Source organism: Scyliorhinus torazame, chromosome 25 (genome assembly GCF_047496885.1).
Source record: "Scyliorhinus torazame isolate Kashiwa2021f chromosome 25, sScyTor2.1, whole genome shotgun sequence".
Taxonomy (NCBI): Eukaryota; Metazoa; Chordata; class Chondrichthyes; order Carcharhiniformes; family Scyliorhinidae; genus Scyliorhinus; species Scyliorhinus torazame.
In genome coordinates this window covers 3,891,455-3,919,109 of record NC_092731.1, presented here as the reverse complement: position 1 = coordinate 3,919,109, position 27,655 = coordinate 3,891,455, and the positions used below count along the sequence as shown (strand labels likewise).

Here is a 27,655-nt window from a genome sequence, read left to right as displayed (position 1 = left end):
CACACCCAGGCAGCACTGAATACAGCACCTATACACAGGACTCACCCAGGCAGCACTGAATACAGCACCTTTACAAAGGACCCACTCAGGCAGCTCGAAATACAGCACCTATACACAGCACACAACCAGGCTGCACTGAATACAGCACCTTTACACAGCACACAACCAGGCAGCACTGAATACAGCATTTATACACAACTCTCACCCAGATAGCACGGAATACAGCACCTATACATAGGACTCAACCAAGCAGCACTGAATACAGCAACTTTACACAGCACACAGCATTGAATACAGCACCTATACACAGCACACACCCAGGCAGCACTGAATACAGCACCTTTCCCAGCACAGACCCACGCAGCACTGAATACAGCACCATTACACAGGATTCACCCAGGCAGCACTGAATACAGCACCTTTCCCAGCACAGACCCACGCAGCACTGAATACAGTACCATTACACAGGATTCACCCGGGCAGCACTGAATACAGCACTTGTACATCGGACTCACCCAGGTAGCACTGAATACAGCACCTATACACAGGACTCACCCAGGCAGCACTAAATGCAGCACCTATACACAGCACTCACCCAGGCTGCACTGAATACAGCACCTATACACAGGACTCACCCAGGCAGCACTGAATACAGCACCTATACACAGCACGCACCCAGGCAGCACTGAACACAGTGCCTTTACACAGGACTCACCCAGGCAGCGCTGAATACAGCACCTATACACAACACTCACCCAGGTAGCAACACTCACCCAGGCAGCACTGAACACAGTCCTTTAGACAGGCCTCACTCAGGCAGCAATAAATACAGCACCTTTACACAACACACACCCAGGCAGCACTAAATACAGCACCTATGCACAGCAATTACCCGGGCAGGACTAAATACAGCACCTTACCACAGCACCCTCCCAGGCAGCCCTGAATACAGCACCTTTACACAGCACTCACCCAGGCAGCACTGAATACAGCACCGAAACGCAGCACTCACCCAGGCAGCACTGAATACAGCACCTATTCACAGCACTCACCCAGGCAGCACTGAATACAGCACCTATACGCAGCACTCACCCTGGCAGGACTAAATACAGCACCTATACACAACACTCACCCAGGCAGCAGTAAATGCAGCACCTTTACACAGCACACACCTAGGCAGCCCTGAATACTGCACCTTTACACAGCACTCACCCAGGCAGCACTGAATACTGCACCTTTACACAGCACTCACCCAGGCAGCAATGAATACAGCACCTATATGCAGCACCCACCTAGGCAGCACTGAATACAGCACCTATACACAGCACTCACCCTGGCAGGACTAAATACAGCACCTTTACACAAGGCTCACCCAGGCATCACTGAATACAGCACCTATACACAAGACTCAACCAGGCAGCACTGAATACAGCACCTTAACACAGCACACACCCAGGGAGCTCTGAATGCAGCACCTTTACACAGCACACACCCCGACACCACCTTCACACAGGACTCACCCAGGCATCACTGAATACAGCACCTATACACAAGACTCACCCAGGCAGCAGTAAATGCAGCACCTTTACACAGCACACACCTAGGCAGCCCTGAATACTGCACCTTTACACAGCACTCACCCAGGCAGCACTGAATACTGCACCTTTACACAGCACTCACCCAGGCAGCACTGAATACAGCACCTATACGCAGCACTCACCAGGCAGCAATGAATACAGCACCTATATGCAGCACCCACCTAGGCAGCACTGAATACAGCACCTATACACAGCACTCACCCAGGCAGCACTGAATACAGCACCTATACGCAGCACTCACCCAGGCAGCACTGAATACAGCACCTATACACAAGACTCACCCAGGCAGCACTGAATACAGCACCTTAAAAAAGCACACACCCAGGGAGCTCTGAATGCAGCACCTTTACACAGCACACACCCCTACAGCACCTTTACACAGGACTCACCCAGGCAGCACTGAATACAGCACCTATACACAGCACTCACCCAGGCAGCACTGAATACAGTCCTTTACGCAGCACACACCCACGCGGCACTAATACAGCACATTTCATAGGACTCTACCAGGCAGCACTAAATACAGCACCTTTACACAGCACACAGCCAGACTGCACTGAATACAGCACCGAAACACAACACTCACCCAGGCAGCATTGAATACAGCACCTTTACACAGGACTCGCCCAGGCAGCACGGAATACAGCACCTTTACACAGCACTCACCAGACAGCACTGAATACAGCACCTATACACAGCACACACACAGGCAGCACTGAATACAGCACCTTTTTACAAGAGTCACCCAGGCAGCCCTGAATACAGCACCTATACGCAGGACTCACCCAGGCAGCACTGACTACAGCACCTATACGCAGCACTCACCCAGGCAGCGCTGAATACAGCACCTATACACATCACTCACCCAGGCAGCACTGACTACAGCACCTATACACAGCACACACACAGGCAGCACTGAATACAGCACCTATACGCAGCACTCACCCAGGCAGCACTGAATACAGCACCTATACGCAGCACTCACCCAGGCAGCACTGAATACAGCACCTATACACAGGACTCACCCAGGCAGCACTGAATACAGCACCTTTAAACAGGACTCACCCAGGCAGCACTGAATACAGCACCTATACGCAGCACTCACACAGGCAGCACTGAATACAGCACCTATACACAGGACTCACCCAGGCAGCACTGAATACAGCACCTATACACAGGACTCACCCAGGCAGCACTGAATACAGCACCTTTAAACAGGACTCACCCAGGCAGCACTGAATACAGCACCTATACACAGGACTCACCCAGGCAGCACTGAATACAGCACCTTTAAACAGGACTCACCCAGGCAGCACTGAATACAGCACCTATACACAGCACTCACCCAGGCAGCACTGAATACAGCACCTTTAAACAGGACTCACCCAGGCAGCACTGAATACAGCACCTTTAAACAGGACTCACCCAGGCAGCACTGAATACAGCACCTATACACAGGACTCACCCAGGCAGCACTGAATACAGCACCTATACACAGGACTCACCCAGGCAGCACTGAATCTTATCCGACTGTAAACTCAGACGAGGAAATATGCCATCCAGACTCGAAACGCTAGCTCCCTTCTCTCTCCACAGAGGCTGTCAGACCTGCTGAAATGGTCCAGTATTTTCTGTTTTTGTTGAGGGAATATTCCAGCTCATTTTGCATCGAAAAATTGGCATCACATTTTCCAACGGCAAATCTGCTCTGCCAGTTTATTGTCGCTCGACCTCAGAGAAAATTCCAAATGGAGCTGGTGACTCCTCCTAAAAGGAGGTCCTTACATTCCCGTGGAATTGTTTCCCACTCCACGCCCCTCCTCAATTCTTCACGCCAAGGGTCAAAAAGCTGAACCAGAATCCTTGCCTCTACTTCAGGAATTCCTGCGGGAGGTTGTGTGAATGAGGACAGGATCAACCTAATTTCCGACGCCTTCTCACCCGATCAAACAGTCTGTCGCGACTCACCGTCTGCACATAGTGACTACTTGAGAAAGTGAATCGAGGCTGTCAGATCCAGGGAGCAGTAGCTCAGTGTTGATCGTGTATCAATTGCACTTAATTATATGTGGGTGGAGCGTATTGATGGGGTTTTATTGAGCAGATAAGAAAAATAAAGCTTTTTTCCTCTCTGTCTTTGTTTGAAGCCAGTAAGACCCTTAAGCAGGGTAAAGGCTGGCAGCAAGGGCGATGGCAAAGGCAGGGGCAACTTGGAGATATCAGTAACTAAGCAAAGTCCCTCCGATCCATTCCTTCTGACGCCAGTGCGATCATTCACCAGCAGTCATTGTTGAAACGCAATCGAAGAGACAGGGACACTGCATCCATTATAAATGGTATAAAAGGAGAACCACGTTCCAGTGGCAGGCGGTCAGGGGCGAGGGGGGCACTGGAGGCGCCCTCCACTGGCTGGCGGCGGGATCTTCCAGTCCCGTGCTGTCAACCGGGTGCTATTCTCATACATGAAGGTAATGTAAGGGTTAATGAAATGGATACAGACAGCCACTGGAGGGAGCTCATCCTAGACGTATACAAGGGATGATGCTGAGCCTTGTGGGACAGAAGGTTGGAGTAGGTGGCAGGAGCGGAGCTAGGAGGGCTGAAGATAGTGAGAGAGCAAGAGTAGTTAATGAGTTCGATGAATATAGTTTGCGTGTTTAATTAACTGTTTAGTTCTTAAGTGTTGAATCCAATTGTAGTGTTAAATAAATAGTTTTGTTTGTTTACAAGACTCGTTGTTCTCTGATCAAAGCCATCTGGTGAAGCAAGGCAGAGAACAACACAAACGCGGGTCTCCCGTTGTTCACACCCTCGGTCACCAGGGGGAGGGCCACCATCAGCAGGACTGAAAGATCCCGCCGGCATGAACCATTGTAAACCCACCCCCTGTCGTGTTGGGTGTTCTGGTCTACAAAACCAGGTCAACACGGCTGGAGATGGTGTAACTCTATTTTATTAACAACTCAACTGTAATTACAGACTATCAGCTTGGGTACGTGCATTACCAGCTTATCTGTGGACCCTGTCCTATCACTATCTAGGTGAGGCACTCAGCACATGGTGAATGTTTGAGTGGCACGCTGTGAGCTGGCTGCTGCTATAATGAGCGGGAACTCTGGTGTCCCCTGTTTTTATAGTGCGTGTGCTCTCACTGGTGATTGGCTGCAATGTTGTGTATGCTGATTGGTCCAACTACCTGTCCATCAGTGTGTGTGTGATTGCACCATGATATGCTGATGTGTATCATGACATCCCCCCTTTTCGCAAAGAATATGTGCCTACATGAGAATAAATAAAGTGTAGTGAGTGTGTCTGATCATGTGTGTGCATTATTTACATCAATATGTACATGTGGCTATGCTATAAACAGTACAGCAGAACAAGCCAGTGAGTCCAATAGTGCAAGGTTTATAAATCAAGTCTTTGGGCTGGGCGACGAATTCAGGTTGACCGCCTCAAGGGTGGTTCAGGATCCACCGGCTGAGGATCGGGTCGGGCCACGGTCGAGTGAGGAGGAGGCAGGGTATCCGGAAGCTCAACAAAGTCCATGTCAGGGACAACAGGAGGGCGTGGTACCGGTGCAGGATCACGTAGCGAGCGTGGAACCAGATGAAGGGCACGCCGATTGCGGCGGCGAATGGAGCCATCAGGCAAACGAACCAGAAACGAGCGGGGAGCCACCTGTCTAAGAACCTCAGCGGTTGCCGACCAGCCACCCTCCGGAAGATGTATGCGGACATGATCTCCAGGCACCAGGGCAGGAAGATCAGTCGCCCGAGCATCATGAGCCGCCTTGTGTTGCTTACGCTCTTGTTGCATCCGCCGAAGTACCGGAGCACGGTCGAGGTCTGGGACGTGAATGGACGGCACAGTGGTCCTGAGGGTGCGACCCATAAGCAGTTGGGCCGGCGATAGGCCCGTGGACAGTGGGGCCGAGCGATAGGCCAGCAACGCGAGGCAGAAGTCAGATCCTGCATCAGCAGCCTTGCAGAGGAGCCTTTTTACAATGTGGACGCCCTTCTCTGCTTTGCCATTTGACTGAGGGTGCAGGGGACTGGACATCATGTGTGCAAAGTTGTATGCACTAGCGAAGGAAGACCATTCCTGACTCGCGAAGCAGGGGCCATTGTCTGACATCATGGTGAGCGGAATGCCGTGGCGAGCAAAGGTCTCCTTACAGGCCCGGATTACAGCCAATGACGTGGTGTCGTGCAGGCCTATGACCTCAGGATAGCTGGAAAAGTAGTCGATGATGATGATGATGTAGTCTCTGCCGAGCGCATGGAACAGGTCCACGCCCACCTTCGACCAGGGGACGTGACCAACTCATGGGGCTGAAGGGTCTCACGTGGTTGTTGCGGCTGGAACTGCTGACAGGTGGGGCACAGTGTTGGCAATGTTCTCATTTATTCCCGGCCAGTAGACAGCCTCTCGGGCCCTCCGTCGGAACTTCTCAACGCCGAGATGGCCTTCGTGCAGCTGTTCTAAGACAAGCCGGTGCATGCTGTGTGGGATCACGATGGGGTCCAGCTTCAGGAGGACACCATCAACGACTGCCAAGTCGTCCCGAACGTTGTAAAACTGTGGGCATTGTCCCTTGAGCCACCCGTCCGTCATGTGGTGCATCACACGTTGCAGAAGGGGTTCGGCCGCAGTCTCACGGCGAATGTGGGCAAGGCATTCGTCAGTGGCCGGCAGATTGGCAGAAGTGAAGGCTACATGTGCGTCGACTTGGCAAACAAACTCCTCTGGGTCGGACGGAGTATCGACTGCCCTGGGCAGAGCGTCTGCTATGATGAGGTCCTTACCCGGGGTGTAGACAAGTTGGAAGTCGTACCTCCGGAGTTTGAGCAGAATGCGCTGGAGGTGAGGGGTCATGTCATTAAGGTCTTTTTGGATGATGCCAACCAGCGGGCGATGGTCGGTCTCCACAGTGAACTGGGGAAGGTCATACACGTAGTCGTGGAACTGGTCAACGCCAGTCAACAGGCCTAGGCACTCCTTCTCAATTTGCGCATAACGCTGCTGTGGGGGTCATGGCCCGTGACGCATAGGCGACAGGGGCCCGTGATGAGGCGTCATCCCGTTGCAGGAGGACCTCGCCAATGCCGGACTGGCTGGCGTCAGTCGAGATTTTCGTCTCCCTTGCAGGATCGAAAAACGCCAGTACCGGGGCGGTGGTGAGCTTGACCTTGAGCTCCTCCCATTCACGCTGGTGGGTGGGAAGCCACTGGAAATCAGTTGTCTTCCTGACGGAGAGCCGTGGTGTGGGAAGCGAGGTTAGGGATGAATTTTCCCAGGAAGTTGACCATTCCGAGAAAGCGTAGCACCGCCTTCTTGGCTGTGGGCTTCTGCATGGCCATGATGGCTGCCACCTTGTCGGCATCCGGCCACACCCCCAACCGGGAGATGTGGTCCTCCAAGAACTAGAGTTCGGTTTGGCCAAAAGAACATTTGACTCGGTTAAGACGCAGGCCCTGGTCCCGTACCCGTTGAAAGACGCGTTGGAGGCAACTGATATGCTCCTGCGGCGTGGTAGACCAAATAATGATGTCGTCCACATAGACGCGCATGCCTTCGATGCCCCCCATCATCTGTTCCATGATGCGATGGAACACTTCAGAGGCCGATATGATTCCAAATGGCATCCTATTGTAGCAGTATCTGCCAAATGGAGTGTTGAAGGTACACAGCTTCCTGCTGGACTGATCCAATTGAATCTGCCAGAAGCCCTTTGAGGCATCAAGCTTGGTCAATATTTTTGCCCGAGCCATCTCGCACGTGATCTCCTCACGTTTGGGTATGGGGTAGTGTTCCCTCATTATATTGCGATTTAAGTTTTTCGGGTCAATACAGATCCGGAGCTCGCCGGAAGGCTTCTTGACGCACACCATGGAGCTGACCCATGCAGTTGGCTCCGTCACCCGGGAAAGCACTCCTTGGTCCTGAAGGTCCTGCAGCTGCTGCTTGAGGCGGTCCTTGGAGGGGTGCTGGGACTCTGCGAGGTGCATGAACTACCAGGGTGGCATCCTGTTTGAGCAGGATTTTGTATGTGTAGGGCAGTGTACCCATGCCCTCAAAAGCATCCTGGCTGTGAGAGAGGATTGAGTTTAGTTGCGCCCTGAATTCCGCATCTTGGAAGTCAGACGTTCCTTCTGGAGAGAGAGAGAGAGAGAGAGAGAGAGAGAGTGAGAGTGTACTCGCTGAACGAGGTGGAGGAGTTTGCACGCCTGTGCACCTAGCAGAGTCCTTTGAAGAACCCACGATCTCGAAGGGTAGGATGGCTTTACGCGAGTTGTGCGTCACTTCGAGTTGGCACGACCCCGTGGCGGGGATGACGTTGCAATTATAGTCGACCAGTTGACAGATGGATGGGAGAATTGCTGGTTTGACCCTCAGGGTTTGAAATGCTGACCATGCGAGGAGATTTGCTGAAGCATCAGTGTCCAGGCGGAATCTGATCTGAAATCGGTTGACCGTCAGGGTGGCACACCACTCGTCGCCCAGATCACTGCTGTGCACGGACAGCGGCTGGTGCGTTCGACTCGGGGACAGGTTGTTCTTGTTGATGACAGCAATGCGGAAAGGCTCCCTGTCCTCAGTGTCACTGGTCTGTGTGATGTCAGGATCGGACTCGTTGAACGTGGGTAGAATTGCCCGAACATTTCTGCGAGGCTGGTTAAACTGTTGCGAGTTGGCAGGCTGAGGTGCGCGACAGCAGGCAGCATAGTGGCCACGCCTGCCACAGCAGAGGCATTGTCACACTTTGGCCGGACATTGCCGCTTTAAATCGGCGGAGCCACAGTTGCCGCACGTCATGACGTCAGTGCGTTCGTTGCGCCACCGTGCGGTGCGGTCTTGCGTAGTGCACACCTGCGCATCGCGTTCCTCCGCATCAACGTCCCCTCTTTTGGCGCGTACAATCGCGGGAGGCCTCGGAAAGCGCGCAAAATGGCAGCCCTCCTCCGGGCCGCGGGCCGTGAGGTACTCGATCGTCTGGACCTGCTCCGCCTTGTGGGGCCCCTGACGCGCCATTTCAGCCGCCTGGATGTGTGAGTACCGGCTGGTGGTGTTCTCCTGCAGGTCGCAGGTCTTGATGGCCATCGCTAGGGTGAGTTGCTGGATTTTAAGGAGCTGCTAACGCAGGGTGTCCGACAAGACCCCGAAAACTATCTGGTCGCGTATCATGGAGTCAGAGGCGAGCTCATAGCTGCAGGACTGCACGAGGATGCGGAGGTGCGTTAAATAAGACTGGAAAGGCTCGTCCTTGGCCTGCAGGTGCTGCTGGAACAGGTTGTTCTCCATGCTGCAGGATGGCGGATTGCTGATAAGTTGCAGGTAGGTCTCACAGGGGCTAGTATGCGTCCACTCCTGGAACCATGTCGTGTTGGGTGTTCTGGTCTACAAACAGGTCAACACGGCTGGAGATGGTGTAACTCTATTTTATTAACAACTCAACTGTAATAACATACTGTAAGCTTGGGTACGTGCATTACCAGCTTATCTGTGGACCCTGTCCTATCACTCAGGTGAGGCACTTAGCACATGGTGAATGTCTGAGTGGCAGGCTGTGAGCTGGCTGCTGCTAGAATGAGCGGGAACTCTGGTGTCCCCTGTCTTTATAGTGCATGTGCTCTCACTGGTGATTGGCTGCGATGTTGTGCATGCTGGTTGGTCCTACTGCATGTCCATCAGTGTGTGTGTGATTGCACCATGATATGCTGATGTATATCATGACACCCCCCCCAACCCGAAGGGTTTCTTTCACCCGGTGAGACGCGACACATTGTCTGGAAGAACAGTCGTCCCACACACTGCAGCGATCTTCGAAAGGTAATTGAATAAATACTCGAAAAGGAGAAATTTACCATGCTGTGGGGAAAGAGCGGGCACGAAGCAGGACTAATTGGAGAGCTCCTTGAAAGATCTGAATCAGGCACGAGGGGGCTGAAAAGATTCATTCAATGTCTCAGTCTGAGATTCTATTTTCGAGATCCACAGCCCTGCTGTGGAGTGACTCTGCCCTGGTAGTCGAGTCGGAAATGAGAATGTCTTGCTTTATCCTATTCTTATCAGATTATTAATAATCTTAGCTGTCATGATGTATGGTATTTAACATTTCACAGTGTCTATAATTCATCTAATCTTCATTGTATAATGGTTCCCTATTGCGATAATTGCATTGCAAACCAAACATGACAGGTGGAACAGTGAGGAAGATGGCTAGAGGACAGTTAGTGAGCTTCAATTATGACTTCAAGATGGGGAGAAGAGAATGGTAGTTTGTTAAGTTGCAAAGATCTGCTCCAGGACTGTTTATATCGGTTGTCGCTTTGCTCCTTGGAATCTTCTGATCTCCGCATCCGCCCCTCCCCCCAACACTGCCATCGCACCCACACACATCCACACAGTCTGCACCTGCTATGTCCCCCTCAGACTCCAATCTTGTCTCGTTCGAGCCTCCCTGCTGCGGTCTGCAGCTTCTGCCAGAGTCCAGTTCGCTGTTACTGTTTCTCATTCATGGTTTAATTTTTTCTCCGTGACCAACATGCATCAGCTGTTTTCCTCTCTGGGTTAATACAGCATGGTCTGCTGTACAAACATGGACACAAGAGCTGAACGCCAGGGGTGAGGCGAGAGTGACTGCCCCAGACATCAAGGCAGCATTTGACAGAGTGTGGCATCAAGGAGCCCGAGCTAAATTGGAGTCACGGGGAATCAGGGGGAAACTCTCCGCTGGGTGGAGTCATACCCGGCACAATGGAAGATGGTCGTGGTGGTTGGAGTCAATCACTCAGCTCCAGGATATCACTGCAGGAGCTCCTCAGGATAGTGTCCTCGGCCTGACCATCTTCAGCTGCTTCATCAATGACCTTCCTTCCATTCCAAGGCCAAAAGTGGGGATGTTTGCGGGTTGACTGCACAATGTTCAGCACCTTTCACAACTCCTCAGATAATGAAGCAGTCCCTGTCCAAATGCAGCAAGACCTGGACAATATCCAGGCAGGGCTGACAAGTGGCAAGTTACATTCGCGCCACACAAGTGCCAGGCAATGACCATCTACAAGAGAGGATCTAACCATCGCCCCTTGATAGTCAATGACATTACCATCGCTGAATCCCCCACAATCAACATCCTGGGGGTTACCATTGATCAGAAACTGAACTGGACCCAGCGATATAAATACTGTGGCCACCATTGCAGGTCAAAACCTAGGAATCCTGCAGTGAGTAACTCATCTCCTGACTTCCCAAAGCCTGTCCACCATCTACAAGGCACAAGGAGTGTGATGGAATACTGTCCACTTGTCTGGATGAGTGCAGCTCCAACAACACTCAAGAGGTTCAACACCATCCAGGACAAAGCAGCCCCTTGATTGCTCCCACTTCCACAAACATTCACTCCCTCCACCACCAACACACAGTGGCAGCCGTGTGTACCATCTACAAGATGCACTGCAGTAACTCACCAAGGGTCCTTAGGCAGCACCTTCCAAACCCACGACCACTACCATCGAGAAGGACAAGAGCAGCAGATACCTGGGAACCCACCACCCCGACTTGGAAATATATCGTCGTTCCTGCATTGTCGATGGGTCAAAATCCTGGAACTCCCTCCCGAACAGCACAGTGGAATACCTACACCACATGGACTGCAGGGGTTCAAGACGACGACACACCACCACCTTACCAAAATTCACTAGATTCTGGGGTGGTCCCGGCGGATTGGAAATTAGCAAACGTGACACCACTGTTTAAAAAAGGAGGTAGGCAGAAAGCGGGTAATTATAGGCCAGTGAGCTTAACTTCGGTAGTAGGGAAGATGCTGGAACCTATCATCAAGGAAGAAATAGCGAGGCATCTGGATGGAAATTGTCCCATTGGGCAGACGCAGCATGGGTTCATAAAGGGCAGGTCGTGCCTAACTAATTTAGTGGAATTTTTTGAGGACATTAACAGTGCGGTAGATAACGGGGAGCCAATGGATGTGGTATATCTGGATTTCCAGAAAGCCTTTGACAAGGTGCCACACAAAAGGTTGCTACATAAGATAAAGATGCATGGCATTAAGGGGAAAGTAGTAGCATGGATAGAGGATTGGTTAATTAATAGAAAGCAAAGAGTGGGGATTAATGGGTGTTTCTCTGGTTGGCAATCAGTAGCTAGTGGTGTCCCTCAGGGATCAGTGTTGGGCCCACAATTGTTCACAATTTACATAGATGATTTGGAGTTGGGGACCAAGGGCAATGTGTCCAAGTTTGCAGATGACACTAACATGAGTGGTAAAGCAAAAAGTGCAGAGGATACTGGAAGTCTGCAGAGGGATTTGGATAGGTTAAGCGAATGGGCTAGGGTCTGGCAGATGGAATACAATGTTGACAAATGTGAGGTTATCCATTTTGGTAGGAATAACAGCAAAAGGGATTATTATTTAAATGATAAAATATTAAAACATGCCGCTGTGCAGAGAGACCTGGGTGTGCTAGTGCATGAGTCGCAAAAAGTTGATTTACAGGTGCAACAAGCGATTAAGTGGGAAAATTGAATTTTGTCCTTCATTGCTAGAGGGATGGAGTTTAAGACTAGGGAGGTTATGCTGCAATTGTATATGGTGTTATTGAGGCCACACCTGGGGTATTGTGTTCAGTTTTGATCTCCTTACTTGAGAAAGGACATACTGGTGCTGGAGGGTGTGCAGAGGAGATTCACTAGGTTAATCCCAGAGCTGAAGGGGTTGGATTACGAGGAGAGGTTGAATAGACTGGGACTGTACTCGTTGGAATTTAGAAGGATGAGTGGGGATCTTATAGAAACATGTAAAATTATGAAGGGAATCGATAGGATAGATGCAGGCAGGTTGTTTCCACTGGCGGGTGAAAGCAGAACGAGGGGGCATAGCATCAAAATAAGGGGAAGTAGATTTAGGACTGAGTTTAGGAGGAACTTCTTCACCCAAAGGGTTGTGAATCTATGGAATTCCTTGCCCAGTGAAGCAGTTGAGGTTCCTTCATTAAATGTTTCGAAGATAAAGACACTTAGTTTTTTGAAGAATAAAGGGTTATGGTGTTCGGGCTGGGAAGTGGAGCTGAGTCCACAAAAGATCAGCCATGATCTCATTAAATGGCGGAGCAGGCTCGAGGGGCCAGATGGCCGACTCCTGCTCCTAGTTCTTCTGTTCTTCTGTGCTCAAGGGGCGTTTCGGGATGGACAACAAATGCTGGCCGAGCCAGACACCCACATTACATAAATTAATTTTTGAGATGTATATTGAAGTGAGCAACTTTAATTTACACACTTGCTAAGTGAACATACGCTGGGTAAAAATGTTGGTGCTGAGTCTGATGTTTGCATAGAGCCAGGATCAGGCTCCAGTTGTGGAAAAGTAACAGCAGCCAAGGCTGAATTCTCATCCTGTTGGGGGATATGAATGGAGCAAAATATCACCCAGCCTTGTGACTCCATCGTCAACAACAATAGGAGGAGGCCAATCAGCTTTGCTGCAATTGCCTCATCATGCCCTTGTTCATGATGTAGGAGGACAGGGACTTGCCACTGGGAGAAAGGCGCATTTCCATTTTTTTACGGGAACAGTTGGAGTAGATGTTTCTTGAGGTTGTGGGCCTGTAGATGCTGGAAGGAGCTCCCAGATTCCCTGCCATATCAGCAGAGGTGTTCTTGCGAGATATGGGGTAATGAAGAACAAGATTGTTGTTGGAGGATAGGTCGAGTGGAATTTTATATTTCACTGTGGAATCTTTCATTATTGCGCCATGAACAGAAAGTGAGTGGTTTGGAGGGAAGTCATTCCGAGGCTCACACTGCAAGAATATTCCATACATTCTGACCATCACTCATAGTCCCTCTCATGTTGATCAAGTTCAATGTGAGTTTTACTCTGGGAGTGAAGACACTGATAATATTTGGGTCGGGCCATGCGGGATAGAAATGAGGAGGTAATATTTCATTCTCAACAAGAGAACATAGAACATTACAGCGCAGTACAGGCCCTTCGGCCCTCGATGTTGCGCCGACCCGTGAAACCACTCTAAAGCCCATCTACATTATTCCCTTATCGTCCATGTGTCTATCCAATGACCATTTGAATGTCCTTAGTGTTGGCGAGTCCACTACTGGCGCTGGCAGGGCATTCCACGCCCTTACTACTCTCGGAGTAAAGAACCTACCTCTGACATCTGTCCTATATCTATCTCCCCTCAATTTAAAGCTTTGTCCCATTGTGCTAGCCATCACCATTCGAGGAAAAAGGCTCTCAATGTCCACCCTATCCAATCCTCTGATCATCTTGTATGCCTCAATTAAGTCACCTCTTAACCTTCTTCTCTCGAACGAAAACAGCCTCAAGTCCCTCAGCCTTCCCTCATAAGATCTTCCCCCCATACCAGGCAACATTCTGGTAAATCTCCTCTGCACCCTCTCCAATGCTTCCACATCCTTCCTATATAATGCGGCGACCAGAATTGCACGCAATACTCCAAATGCGGCCGCACCAGAGTGTTGCATAGCTGCAACATGACCTCATGGCTCCTAAACTCAATCCCTCTACCAATAAAAGCGAACACACTGTAGGCCTTCTTAACAACCCTTTCAACCTGGGTGGCAACTTTCAGGGATCTATGTACATGGACACCGAGACCTCTCTGTTCATCCACACTGCCAAGAATCTTACCATTAGCCCAGTACTCAGTCTTCCTGTTATTCCTTCCAAAATGAATTACCTCACACTTTTCTGCATTAAACTCCATTTGCCACCTCTCAGCCCAGCGCTGCAGTTTAACTAGGTCCCTCTGTAACTTGTAACATCCTTCCGCACTGTCCACAACTCCACCAACTTTAGTGACATCTGCAAATTTACTCACCCATCCTTCTACGCCCTCCTCCAGGTCATTTATAAAAATGACAAACAGCAGTGGCCCCAAAACAGATCCTTGTGGTACATCACTAGTACCTGGACTCCAGTCTGAACATTTCCCATCAACCACCACCCTTTGTCTTCTTCCAGCTAGCCAATTTCTGATCCAAACTGCTAAATCACCCTGAATCCCATGCCTCCCAGGGACATTTGGCAGGGGAATGGGAACCAGATTTGTAGTCCAGCAACTAAGGTAGCCGATATTCAGGACGCCAAAGCGTGTAATGAGGCAGTGGGGAAGGGAACACTGACAAAGGAGAGTACTTGCAGGCACGGAGAGGGGTTGAAGTGTGTATACTTCAACGCAAGAAGCATCAGGAATAAGGTGGGTGAACTTAAGGCATGGATCGGTACTTGGGACTACGATGTGGTGGCCATCACGGAAACTTGGATAGACGAGGGGCAGAAATGGTTGTTGGAGGTCCCTGGTTATAGATGTTTCAATAAGATTAGGGAGGGTGGTAAAAGAGGTGGGGGGGTGGCATTATTAATTAGAGATAGTATAACAGCTGCAGAAAGGCAGTTCGAGGAGTATCAGCCTACTGAGGTAGTATGGGTTGAAGTCAGAAATAGGAAAGGAGCAGTCACCTTGTTAGGAGTTTTCTATAGGCCCCCCAATAGTAGCAGAGATGTGGAGGAACAGATTGGGAAACAGATTTTGGAAAGGTGCAGAAGTCATAGGGTAATAGTCATGGGCGACTTTAACTTCCCAAATATGGAGTGGAAACTCTTTAGATCAAATAGTTTGGATGGGGTGGTGTTTGTGCAGTGTGTCCAGGAAGCTTTTCCAATGCAGTATGTAGATTGTCCGACCAGAGGAGGGGCAATATTGGATTTAGTACTGGGTAATGAGCCAGGGCAAGTGATAGATTTGTTAGTGGGGGAGCATTTTGGAGATAGTGACCACAATTCTGTGACTTTCACTTTAGTAATGGAGAGGGATAGGTACGTGCAACAGGGCAAGGTTTACAATTGGGGGAAGGGTAAATACGATGTTGTCAGACAAGAATTGAAGTGCATAAGTTGGGAACATAGGCTGGCAGGGAAGGACACAAGTGAAATGTGGAACTTGTTCAAGGAACAGGTGCTACGTGTCCTTGATATGTATGTCCCTGTCAGGCAGGGAAGAGATGGTCGAGTGAGGGAACCATGGTTGACAAGAGAGGTTGAATGTCTTGTTCAGAGGAAAAAGGTGACTTATGTAAGGCTGAGGAAACAAGGTTCAGACAGGGCATTGGAGGGATACAAGATAGCCAGGAGGGAACTGAAGAAAGGGATTAGGAGAGCTAAGAGAGGGCATGAACAATCTTTGGCGGGTAGGATCAAGGAAAACCCCAAGGCCTTTTATACATATGTGAGAAATATGAGAATGACTAGAGCGAGGGTAGGTCCGATCAAGGACAGTGGCGGGAGATTGTGTATTGAGTCTGAAGAGCTAGGAGAGGTCTTGAACGAGTACTTTTCTTCTGTATTTACAAATGAGAGGGGCGATATTGTTGGAGAGGACAGTGTTAAACAGATTGGTAAGTTCGAGGAAATACTTGTTAGGAAGGAAGATGTGTTGGGCATTTTGAAAAACTTGAGGATAGACAAGTCCCCCGGGCCTGACGGGATATATCCAAGGATTCTATGGGAAGCAAGAGATGAAATTGCAGAGCCGTTGGCAATGATCTTTTCGTCCTCACTGTCAACAGGGGTGGTACCAGGGGATTGGAGAGTGGCGAATGTCGTGCCCCTGTTCAAAAAAGGGACTAGGGATAACCCTGGGAATTACAGGCCAGTTAGTCTTACTTCGGTGGTAGGCAAAGTAATGGAAAGGGTACTGAAGGATAGGATTTCTGAGCATCTGGAAAGACACTGCTTGATTAGGGATAGTCAGCACGGATTTGTGAGGGGTAGGTCTTGCCTTACAAATCTTATTGAATTCTTTGAGGAGGTGACCAAGCATGTGGATGAAGGTAAAGCAGTGGACGTAGTGTACATGGATTTTAGTAAGGTATTTGATAAAGTTCCCCATGGTAGGCTTATGCAAAAAGTAAGGAGGCATGGGATAGTGGGAAATTTGGCCAGTTGGATAACGAACTGGCTAACCGATAGAAGTCAGAGAGTGATGGTGGATGGCAAATATTCAGCCTGGATCCCAGTTACCAGTGGCGTACCGCAGGGATCAGTTCTGGGTCCTCTGCTGTTTGTGATTTTCATTAATGACTTGGATGAGGGAGTTGAAGGGTGGGTCAGTAAATTTGCAGACGATACGAAGATTGGTGGAGTTGTGGATAGTAAGGAGGGCTGTTGTCGGCTGCAAAGAGACATAGATAGGATGCAGAGCTGGGCTGAGAAGTGGCAGATGGAGTTTAACCCTGAAAAGTGTGAGGTTGTCCATTTTGGAAGGACAAATATGAATGCGGAATACAGGGTTAACGGTAGAGTTCTTGGCAATGTGGAGGAGCAGAGATATCTTGGGGTCTATGTTCATACATCTTTGAAAGTTGCCACTCAAGTGGATAGAGCTGTGAAGAAGGCCTATGGTGTGCTCGCGTTCATTAACAGAGGGATTGAATTTAAGAGCCGTGAGGTGATGATGCAGCTGTACAAAACTTTGGTAAGGCCACATTTGGAGTACTGTGTACAGTTCTGGTTGCCTCATTTTAGGAAGGATGTGGAAGCTTTGGAAAAGGTGCAAAGAGGATGTTGCCTGGAATGGAGAGTAGGTCTTACGAGGAAAGGTTGAGGGTGCTAGGCCTTTTCTCATTAGAACGGAGAAGGATGAGGGGCGACTTGATAGAGGTTTATAAGATGATCAGGGGAATAGATAGAGTAGACAGTCAGAGACTTTTTCCCCGGGTGGAACAAACCATTACAAGGGGACATAAATTTAAGGTGAAAGGTGGAAGATATAGGAGGGATATCAGAGGTAGGTTCTTTACCCAGAGAGTAGTGGGGGCATGGAATGCACTGCCTGTGGAAGTAGTTGAGTCGGAAACATTAGGGACCTTCAAGCAGCTATTGGATAGGTACATGGATTACGGTTAAATGATATAGTGTAGATTTATTTGTTCTCAAGGGCAGCACGGTAGCATTGTGGATAGCACAATTGCTTCACAGCTCCAGGGTCCCAGGTTCGATTCCGGCTTGGGTGACTGTCTGTGTGGAGTCTGCACATCCTCCCCGTGTCTGCGTGGGTTTCCTCCGGGTGCTCCGGTTTCCTCCCACAATCCAAAGATGTGCGGGTTAGGTGAATTGTCCAATGATAAATTGCCCTTAATGTCCAAATTGCCCTTGGTGTTGGGTGAAGGTGTTGAGTTTGGGTAGGGTGCTCTTTCCAAGAGCCGGTGCAGACTCAAAGGGCCGAATGGCCTCCTTCTGCACTGTAAATTCAATGATAATCTATGATTAATCTAGGACAAAGGTTCGGCACAACATCGTGGGCCGAAGGGCCTGCTCTGTGCTGTATTTTCTATGTTCTATGTTCTCCGTATTTTCTGCTGTAGCCTACCATGGGGAACCTTATCAAACGCTTTACTGAAATCCATATAGACCACATAAACTGCTTTACCCTCATCCACCTGTTTGGTCACCTTCTCAAAGAACTCAATCAGGTTTCTGAGGCACGACCTACCCTTCACAAAACCGTGTTGACTATCTCTAATCAAATTATTCCTTTCCAGATGATTATACGTCCTATCTCTTATAAACCTTTCCAAGATTTTCCCCACAACAGAAGGCTCACTGGTCTATAGTTACCAGGGTTATCTCTACTCCCCTTCTTGAACAAGGGGACAACATTTGCTATCCTCCAGTCTTCTGGCACTATTCCTGTCGACAAAGATGACTTAAAGATCAAGGCCAAAGGCTCAGCAATCTCCTCCCTAGCTTCCCAGAGAATCCTAGGATAAATCCCATCCAGCCCAGGTGACTTATCTATTTTCACACTTTCCAGAATTGCTCACACCTCCTCCTTATGAACCTCAAGTCTAGTAGCCTGAATCTCAGTATTCTCCTCGACAACATTGTCTTTTTCCTGTATGAATACTGACGAAAAATATTCGTTTAGCACCTGTCCTATCTTCTCGGACTCCAAGCACAACGTCCCACTACTGTCCTTGACTGGCCCTACTCTTACCCTAGTCATTCATTTATTCCTGACATATCTATAGAAAGCTTTAGGGTTATCCTTGATCCTACCTGCCAAAGACTTCTCATGTCCCCTCCTGGCTCTTCTTAGCTCTCTCTTTAGGTCCTTCCTAGCTAACTTGTAACTCTCGAGCGCACTAACTGAACCTTCATGTCTCATCTTTACACAAGTCTCTTTCTTCCTCTTGACAAGTGTTTTGACTGCTTTAGTAAACCACGGTTCCTTCACTCGACCACTTCCTCCCTGCCGGACAGGTACATATTTATCAAGGACACGCAGTAGCTGTTCCTTGAACAAGTTCCACATTTCCATTGTGCCCATCCCCTGCAGTTTTCCTCTCCATCCGATGTATCCTAAGTCTTGCCTCATCGCATCATAATTGCCTTTCCCCCAGATATAACTCTTGCCCTGCGGTATATACCTATCCCTTTCCATCACTAAAGTAAACGTAATCGAATTGTGGTCACTATCACCAAAGTGCTCACCTACCTCCAAATCTAACACCTGTCCTGGTTCATTACCCAGTACCAAATCCAATATGGCCTCGCCTCTCGTTGGCCTATCTACATACGGTGTCAGGAAACCCTCCTGCACATATTGGACAAAAACGGACCCATCTAATGTACTCGAATTATAGCATTTCCAGTCAATATTTGGAAAGTTAAAGTCCCCCATAACAACTACCCTGTTGCTTTCGCTCCTATCCAGAATCATCTTTGCAATCCTCTCCTCTACATCTCTGGAACTTTTCGGAGGCCTATAGAAAACCCCTAACAGGGTGACCTCTCCTTTCCTGTTTCTAACCTCAGCCCATACTACCTCAGTCGACGCGTCCTAATCAAACGTCCTTTCTGCCACCGTAATACTGTCCTTGACTAACAATGCCACCCCTCCCCCTCTTTTACCACCTTCCCTGAACTTACAGAAATATCTAAATCCCAGCACCTGCAACAACCATTCCTGTCCCTGCTCTATCCATGTCTCCGAAACGGCCACAACATCGAAGTCCCAGGTACCAACCCATGCCGCAAGTTCACCCACCTTATTCCGGATGCTCCTGGGATTGAAGAAGACACACTTTAAACCACCTTCCTGCCGGTACACTCCTGCAACTTTGAAACCCTACTTATGACCTCACTACTCCCAACCTCCTGTATACTGGAGCTACAATTCCGGTTCCCAAGCCCCTGCTGAGCTAGATTAAACCCTCCCGAAGAGCATTAGCAAATTTCCCCCCCCCCCAGGATATTGGTACCCCTCTGGTCCAGGTTCAGACCATCCCGTTTGTAGAGGTTCCACCAACCCCAGAATGAGTCCCAATTATCCAGAAATCTGAAACCCTCCCTCCTGCACCATCCCTGTAGCCACGTGTTCAACTCCTCTTTCTCCCTATTCCTCATCTCGCTATCACGTGGCACGGGTAACAACCTAGATATAATAACTCCATTTGTCCTAGATCTAAGTTTCCACCCTAGCTCCCTGAATTCCTGCCTTACATCCCCATCCCTTTTCCTACCTATGTCGTTGGTACCTATGTGGACCATGACTTGGGGCTACTCCCCCTCCACCTTAAGGATCCTGAAAACACGATCCGAGACATCACGCACCCTGGCACCTGGGAGGCAACACACCAACCGTGAGTCTCTCTCGTTCCCACAGAATCTCCTATTTATCCCCCTAACTATGGAGTCTCCAATGACTAAAGCTCTACTCCTCTCCCCCTTCCCTTCTGAGCAACAGGGACAGACTCTCTCCCAGAGACATGTACGCCATTGCTTACCCCTGGTAAGTTCCCCCCCCCCCCCAAACAGTATCCAAAGCAGGATACTTTTTACTTGTTACTAAGGGGAACGGCCACAGGGGATCCCTGTACTGACTGCTTCCTCCAAGCCCCTCTCACCGTCACCCATCTATCTTTATTCTTCAGAGTAACTACATCCCTGAAGCTTCTATCTATGACCAACTCTGCCTCCCGAATGATCATCCAACTCCAGCTCCAGTTCCCTAACGTGGTTTCTGAGGAGCTGGAGATGGTGCACTTCCCACAGATGAAATCAGCAGGGACACTGACGGCGTCCCTCACCTCAAACATTCTGCAGGAAGAACATTGCACTACCTTCCCTGTCATCTCCTCTAGATAAAAAAAGAAAGCTTACCAGTTATTCACTCCCCTTCTCAGCAAGCACTCACTCAGCAACCTCTGCTTACCGCACGATAACACCCAAGGGAAAATAAATAAAAACTACTTACCAGTCACCAGCCAATCCCTTACCTGCAGGCTGTGACATCACGGTTCAACTTTCCACTTCTACCTGCCCTCGAGTCTTTCTCTTGATCCTTACAGCGGTTGTTTTTTTTTGGGTGGAGGAGTGGGTAGGGAGGGAAACACTGAAGAAGTGTTTCGGGTTTAAGTGTCACTTGAGAAGAGTTCCTCCACAAACCACCTCCAAGTTAGGGTGAGCACACGGACGTATGCAAGTTTCCCCTGCAACGGCCAATCAGCAGCTCCGCTCTACTGCCCTCTGCTGGATGCTTGTCTTCACTTGAACAGCTAGGGTCTCTTGTTCAGGTACGCCTCCAAGTTAGGGTGAGCACACAGACGTATGCAAATTTCCCCTGCAATGGCCAATCAGCAGCTCCGCTCTACTGCCCTCTGCTTAACTTGATTGGGACAGAATATTCGATCAGATATGTCCTAATCATTGCTGATTCGTAATCTTTGAATCAAGGGAGCCATTGAATGGCTAACCGTTTAGGTTGAAGAGATCTTCATAAAATAGTGCATGTTACAGGGCCATCTAACTGTCCCCATCAAACACTCCCAGGACAGGTAGAGCACAGAGTTAGATACAGAGTAAAGCTCCCTCTACACTGTCCCCATCAACACTCCCAGGACAGGTACAGCACGGGGTTAGATACAGAGTAAAGCTCCCTCTACACTGTCCCCATCAAACACTCCCAGGACAGATACAGCACGGGGTTAGATACAGAGTAAAGCTCCCTCTACACTGTCCCCATCAAACACTCCCAGGACAGGTACAGCACGGGGTTAGATACAGAGTAAAGCTCCCTCTACACTGTCCCGATTAAGCACTCCTAGGACAGTTACAGCACGGGGTTAGATACAGAGTAAAGCTCCCTCTACACTGTCCCCATCAAACACTCCCAGGACAGGTACAGCACGGGGTTAGATACAGAGTAAAGCTCCCTCTACACTGTCCCGATTAAGCACTCCTAGGACAGGTACAGCACGGGGTTAGATACAGAGTAAAGCTCCCTCTACACTGTCCCGATTAAGCACTCCTAGGACAGGTACAGCATGGGGTTAGATACAGAGGAAAGCTCCTTCTATGCTGTCCCCATCAAATGTAGATCAGCCCTGTCTTAGTGTGACCTTTTCTATTTCGCACACCGCACTTCTCCCTATGACCAGTTGTGTGTTGAGCTAGTGACCACTGAGAAGGGTATTGAGAATATCAAACACATTCTCCACGGTACCATCACAGTCAGAATAAAGATAGGACAATGATCCCATACATCTGGGCTGAATCTAATTCCATGACTATTGCACCCACCCCTATCCAGTCCACTGGTCAGTGTTATTAATTATTATTAATTATCGTTCAAGCTTATTTTGCTTTCAGAGAAACTTTCAATTTCATCTCTTAAATTATTGGACACGCATCGAAGATTTGAGTGACACTCGTGAATTGCAGTGTAATGGGGTTGGAATGAAATTTGATATTAATAGACATTTGCCGCATTTTCACCTCTGTGCGGTATTCTGATCAGTTGCAATAGCAACTGGCAGATGTCAAAGTCTGACGACAACTGAGGAGCTGTATTTAAATCGGCTGCCAGCTTATTCAGGAGATATCAGTTTATAAATATGGATTTCCCCCCCCCCCCCCAGTTTCGTTTTGTGCCTTGAAGGCGCTGACTCAAACTAGCCGACAGTTCCCTGACTTTATCTTGAGGTGTACGTGGTTGGTGAGTGGAACGGCTGCCAGGGGATCATCAGGGACGTGTCTAGCTCCTTTTCTGGTGAGCGGGATTTTGTTTGAAGTCCACTTTTTGTGATTTTATTGCATGAACCAATCAACTGGGATGCTGGTTGCCAAGCGACTTGGGTGAATTTGAAAGCTTTGTGCTTGCTGCAGAGAACAAGCCCATCCCATAGCCCTGGGACACTGAAACACCACTAAAACGTGTTTCACCACAGAAAGATTACTACTGTTCTGGGGAAGTGTTACAATGATGATTGATCTTTACAATAAAGGGATGTTGTATAGAACTGAGGTTCCTTTATGATCCAGATACATTTTGGTGCTCAGGATAAGTTACAGCACAAAGGAAGTGCTGCATTTTACAGGAAATGTAAGCACGAGAAAATATTGCTATTTATAAATATGAATCTTAAATTAGAATCATTCTTAAGGAATGCTGATGCAATGGCCTTGCTCCGACCGGACGGGTTGAGGTCAGAGACAGTAGAGGGTAGCAGTGAAATAGGCAGTAAAATGGCCAGTGTCGGGGCTGTGTCCCCTTCCCCGCACTCCATCTATTTGTCCAGCAAATTGAAAGCCTCGAAGGGACAAGAGCATAGCATCATGAATGGGGAAGTGTGTTGTGTGATCCACTCTCAGTTTTGCTTTGGCCTGTGAGCAGAACACACGGAGCACAGCCCTGCTGCTGGTACCGACCAGCTTTAGCTCTGTGTATATTTGTTCCCATGTGCCTCATTTAAATAAATGAAATGAACCCACATGTTTATCCAATCCCTGATGAGTGATTGGAGCCTTTATATCATTATAAAAACATAACCTGATGCCCAATAGTAGTCAAACCACCCGAGAGTAAGATTAAGTCCAGTATGGTATGCAGAATAGATGGTGCTACCTGGGCTCGAGACCACCCTCGGCAATCTGGTCAGACCACAATTAAGCTGCAGAATTAGAGAATGCAGAGTATGCAGTGCCGTGACTGCGAAGCAAAACATTGGTGGCAAAATGCGGAGGTAGTGCCCAAGGAAACAGCCGGTAGGCAGATGGATTCCTTGTGGCGAGATTACAGCACATAGCCCGTCCATTTGGCGATTGAGACGGCAAGTCGAGGGGACCAGCGCCGGGTGATCGGTGAGTGGGACAGCTCATTGAGGGGACCAGCACTGGGTGATCGGTGAGTGGGACAGCTCATTGAGGGGACCAGCACCGGGTGATCGGTGAGTGGGACAGCTCATTGAGAGAACCAGCACTGGGTGATCGGTGAGCGAGACGGCAAGTCGAGGGACCAGCACCGGGTGATCGGTGAGTGGGACAGCTCATTGAGGGGACCAGCACCGGGTGATCGGTGAGTGGGACAGCTCATTGAGAGGACCAGCACTGGGTGATCGGTGAGTGAGACGGCAAGTCGAGGGACCAGCACCGGGTGATCGGTGAGTGGGACAGCTCATTGAGGGGACCAGCACCGGGTGATCGGTGATTGAGACGGCAAGTCGAGGGACCAGCACCGGGTGATCGGTGAGTGGGACAGCTCATTGAGAGGACCAGCACTGGGTGATCGGTGAGTGAGACGGCAAGTCGAGGGACCAGCACCGGGTGATCGGTGAGTGGGACAGCTCATTGAGGGGACCAGCACCGGGTGATCGGTGATTGAGACGGCAAGTCGAGGGACCAGCACCGGGTGATCGGTGAGTGGGACAGCTCATTGAGGGGACCAGCACCGGGTGATCGGTGATTGAGACGGCAAGTCGAGGGACCAGCACCGGGTGATCGGTGAGTGGGACAGCTCATTGAGAGGACCAGCACTGGGTGATCGGTGAGTGAGACGGCAAGTCGAGGGACCAGCACCGGGTGATCGGTGAGTGGGACAGCTCATTGAGGGGACCAGCACCGGGTGATCGGTGATTGAGACGGCAAGTCGAGGGACCAGCACCGGGTGATCGGTGAGTGGGACAGCTCATTGAGAGGACCAGCACTGGGTGATCGGTGAGTGAGACGGCAAGTCGAGGGACCAGCACCGGGTGATCGGTGAGTGGGACAGCTCATTGAGGGGACCAGCACCGGGTGATCGGTGATTGAGACGGCAAGTCGAGGGACCAGCACCGGGTGATCGGTGAGTGGGACAGCTCATTGAGGGGACCAGCACTGGGTGATCGGTGAGTGAGACGGCAAGTCGAGGGACCAGCATCGGGTGATCGGTGAGTGGGACAGCTCATTGAGGGGACCAGCACCGGGTGATCGGTGAGTGGGACAGCTCATTGAGAGAACCAGCACTGGGTGATCGGTGAGTGAGACGGCAAGTCGAGGGACCAGCACCGGGAGATCGGTGAGTGGGACAGCTCATTGAGAGGACCAGCACTGGGTGATCGGTGAGTGAGACGGCAAGTCGAGGGACCAGCACCGGGTGATCGGTGAGTGGGACAGCTCATTGAGGGGACCAGCACCGGGTGATCGGTGATTGAGACGGCAAGTCGAGGGGCCAGCACTGGGTGATCGGCGAGTGGGACAGCTCATTGAGGGGACCAGCACCGGGTGATCGGTGAGTGAGACGGCAAGTCGAGGGGAACAGCACTGGGTGATCGGTGAGTGGGACGGCAAGTTGAGGGACCAGCACTGGGTTCTTTCACTTGTGAATGGCGTGTGACCAGTGTGTATTTCGGTTTGATTACGAGCGAGAGACAGTCAAACAAAGCATAAAAAGCAGGCAAGAAAAGGTTGCATTTTTAAAGGGTGGTTTTAGGAGTTGCTGAACAATAGTTTTGAACAAAACATTGAGAAAGATGAAAGGGATATTGTCAAAGCGGCGACAACATACCACAGTTTGAATTAGAATGCAGTTGACCTACAATTCGAATCCAAAATCTTTAACAGCATATAGAGCTGTGGTTTCTGGATTCAGGTGTGTCTGAACCAGACAAGCAAGCCATAATTAATAGTCCAGCAACTGGGAATGAAGGTCTGTACAGACTGAACATGATAGGATTAACCGAGGAAGAGCTAAAGGATCTCCAAAATATACAACATTGGAAAATCGATTCCGAATCAGGTTCAACTTCCATATTCAATAACTGAAATTCATGTCATTTCGACAACAACCTACAGAATCCATAGACCTCTTAGAATCCACAATGCACCAGGAGGCCATCCTGCCCAGCAAGTCTGCACCGGCTCTTACAAAGAGCACCCTACTCAAGCCCACGTATCTACCCGATCCCCATAACCCAGCAACACCTTTTTGGACACCAAGGGAAATTTATCATGGCCAATCCACCTAACCCGCACATCTTTGGACTGTGGGAGGAATTCGGAGCACCCGGAGGAAACCCACGCAGACATGGGGAGAACATGCAGACTCCGCATAGACAGTGACCCAAGCCGGGAATTGAACCTGGGACCCTGGTGCTGTGAAGCAACTGTGCTAACATAAGAACTAGGAGCAGGAGTCGGCCATCTGGCCCCCTCGAGCCTGCTCCGCCATTCAATGAGATCATGGCTGATCTTTTGTGGACTCAGCTCCACTTTCTGGCCCGAACACCATAACCCTTAATTCTTGAAAAAAAACGATCTTTTATCTTAAAAACATTTCATGAAGGAGCCTCTACTGCTTCACTGGGCAAGGAATTCCATAGATTCACAACCCTTTGGCTGAAGAGGTTCCTCCTAAACTCAGTCCTAAATCTACTTCCCCTTATTTTGAGGTTATGCCCCCTAGTTCTGCTTTCACCTGCCAGTGGAAACAACTGCCCGCATCTATCCTATCTATTCCCTTCATAATTTTATATGTTTCTATAAGATCCCCCCCGCATCCTTCTAAATTCCAACGAGTACAGTCCCAGTCTACTCAACCTCTCCTCGTAATCCAACCCCTTCAGCTCTGGAATTAACCTAGTGAATCTCCTCTGCACACACTCCAGTGCCAGTATGTCCTTTCTCAAGTAAGGAGACCAAAACTGAACACAATACTCCAGGTGTGGCCTCACTAACACCTTATACAATTGCAGCAGAAGCTCCCTAGTCTTAAACTCCATCCCTCTTGCAATGAAGGACAAAATTCCATTCGCCTTCTTAATCACCTGTTGCACCTGTAAACCAACTTTTTGTGACTCATGCACTAGCACATCCAGGTCTCTCTGCACAGCAGCATGTTTTAATATTTTATTAAATAATAATCCCTTTTGCTGTTATTCCTACCAAAATGGATAACCTCACATTTGTCAACATTGTATTCCATCTGACACACCCTAGCCCATTCACTTAGCCTATCCAAATCCCTCTGCAGACTTCCAGTATCCTCTGCACTTTTTGCTTTACCACTAATCTTAGTGTCGTCTGCAAACTTGGACACATTGCCCTTGGTCCCCAACTCCAAATCATCTATGTAAATTGTGAACAATTGTGGGCCCACACTGATCCCTGAGGGACACCACTAGCTACTGATTGCCAACCAGAGAAACACCCATTAATCCCTACTCTTTGCTTTCTATTAATTAACCAATCCTCTATCCATGCTACTACTTTCCCCTTAATGCCATGCATCTTTATCTTATGCAGCAACCTTTTGTGTGGCACCTTGTCAAAGGCTTTCTGGAAATCCAGATATACCACATCCATTGGTCCCCGTTATCTACCGCACTGGTAATGTCCTCACAAAATTCCACTAAATTAGTCAGGCACGACCTGCCATTTATGAACCCATGCTGCGTCTGCCCAATGGGACAATTTCCATCCAGATGCCTCGCTATTTCTTCCTTGATGATAGATTCCAGCATCTTCCCTACGACCAAAGTTTAGCTCACTGGCCTATAATTACCCGCTTTCTGCCTACCTCCTTTTTTAAAACAGTGGCGTCACGTTTGCTAATTTCCAACTGCCGGTACCACCCTCGAGTCTAGTGAATTTTGGTAAATTATCACTCGTGCATTTGCAATTTCCCTAGCCATCTCTTTTAGCACTCTGGGATGCATTCCATCAGGGCCAGGAGACTTGTCTA

At 49.4% G+C, this 27,655-nt stretch overlaps 1 protein-coding gene across 5 annotated transcripts in view; it reads right to left on the bottom strand.

The window, feature by feature from the left end:
• The window catches only part of LOC140402264 (leucine-rich repeat and fibronectin type III domain-containing protein 1-like protein), a 355,497-nt gene that overhangs the window by 254,175 nt on the left and 73,667 nt on the right, over nucleotides 1-27,655 (bottom strand). Inside the window, exon 1 of one of the 5 annotated variants that reach the window (XM_072489903.1) lies at nucleotides 3,104-3,522. The exons of the other annotated variants lie outside the window; for them this stretch is intronic. The gene's annotated coding sequence lies outside the window, so the exon portion shown is untranslated. Of the gene's footprint in view, nucleotides 1-3,103; nucleotides 3,523-27,655 lie in introns of those variants that run through there. 5 annotated transcript variants of the gene reach the window in all.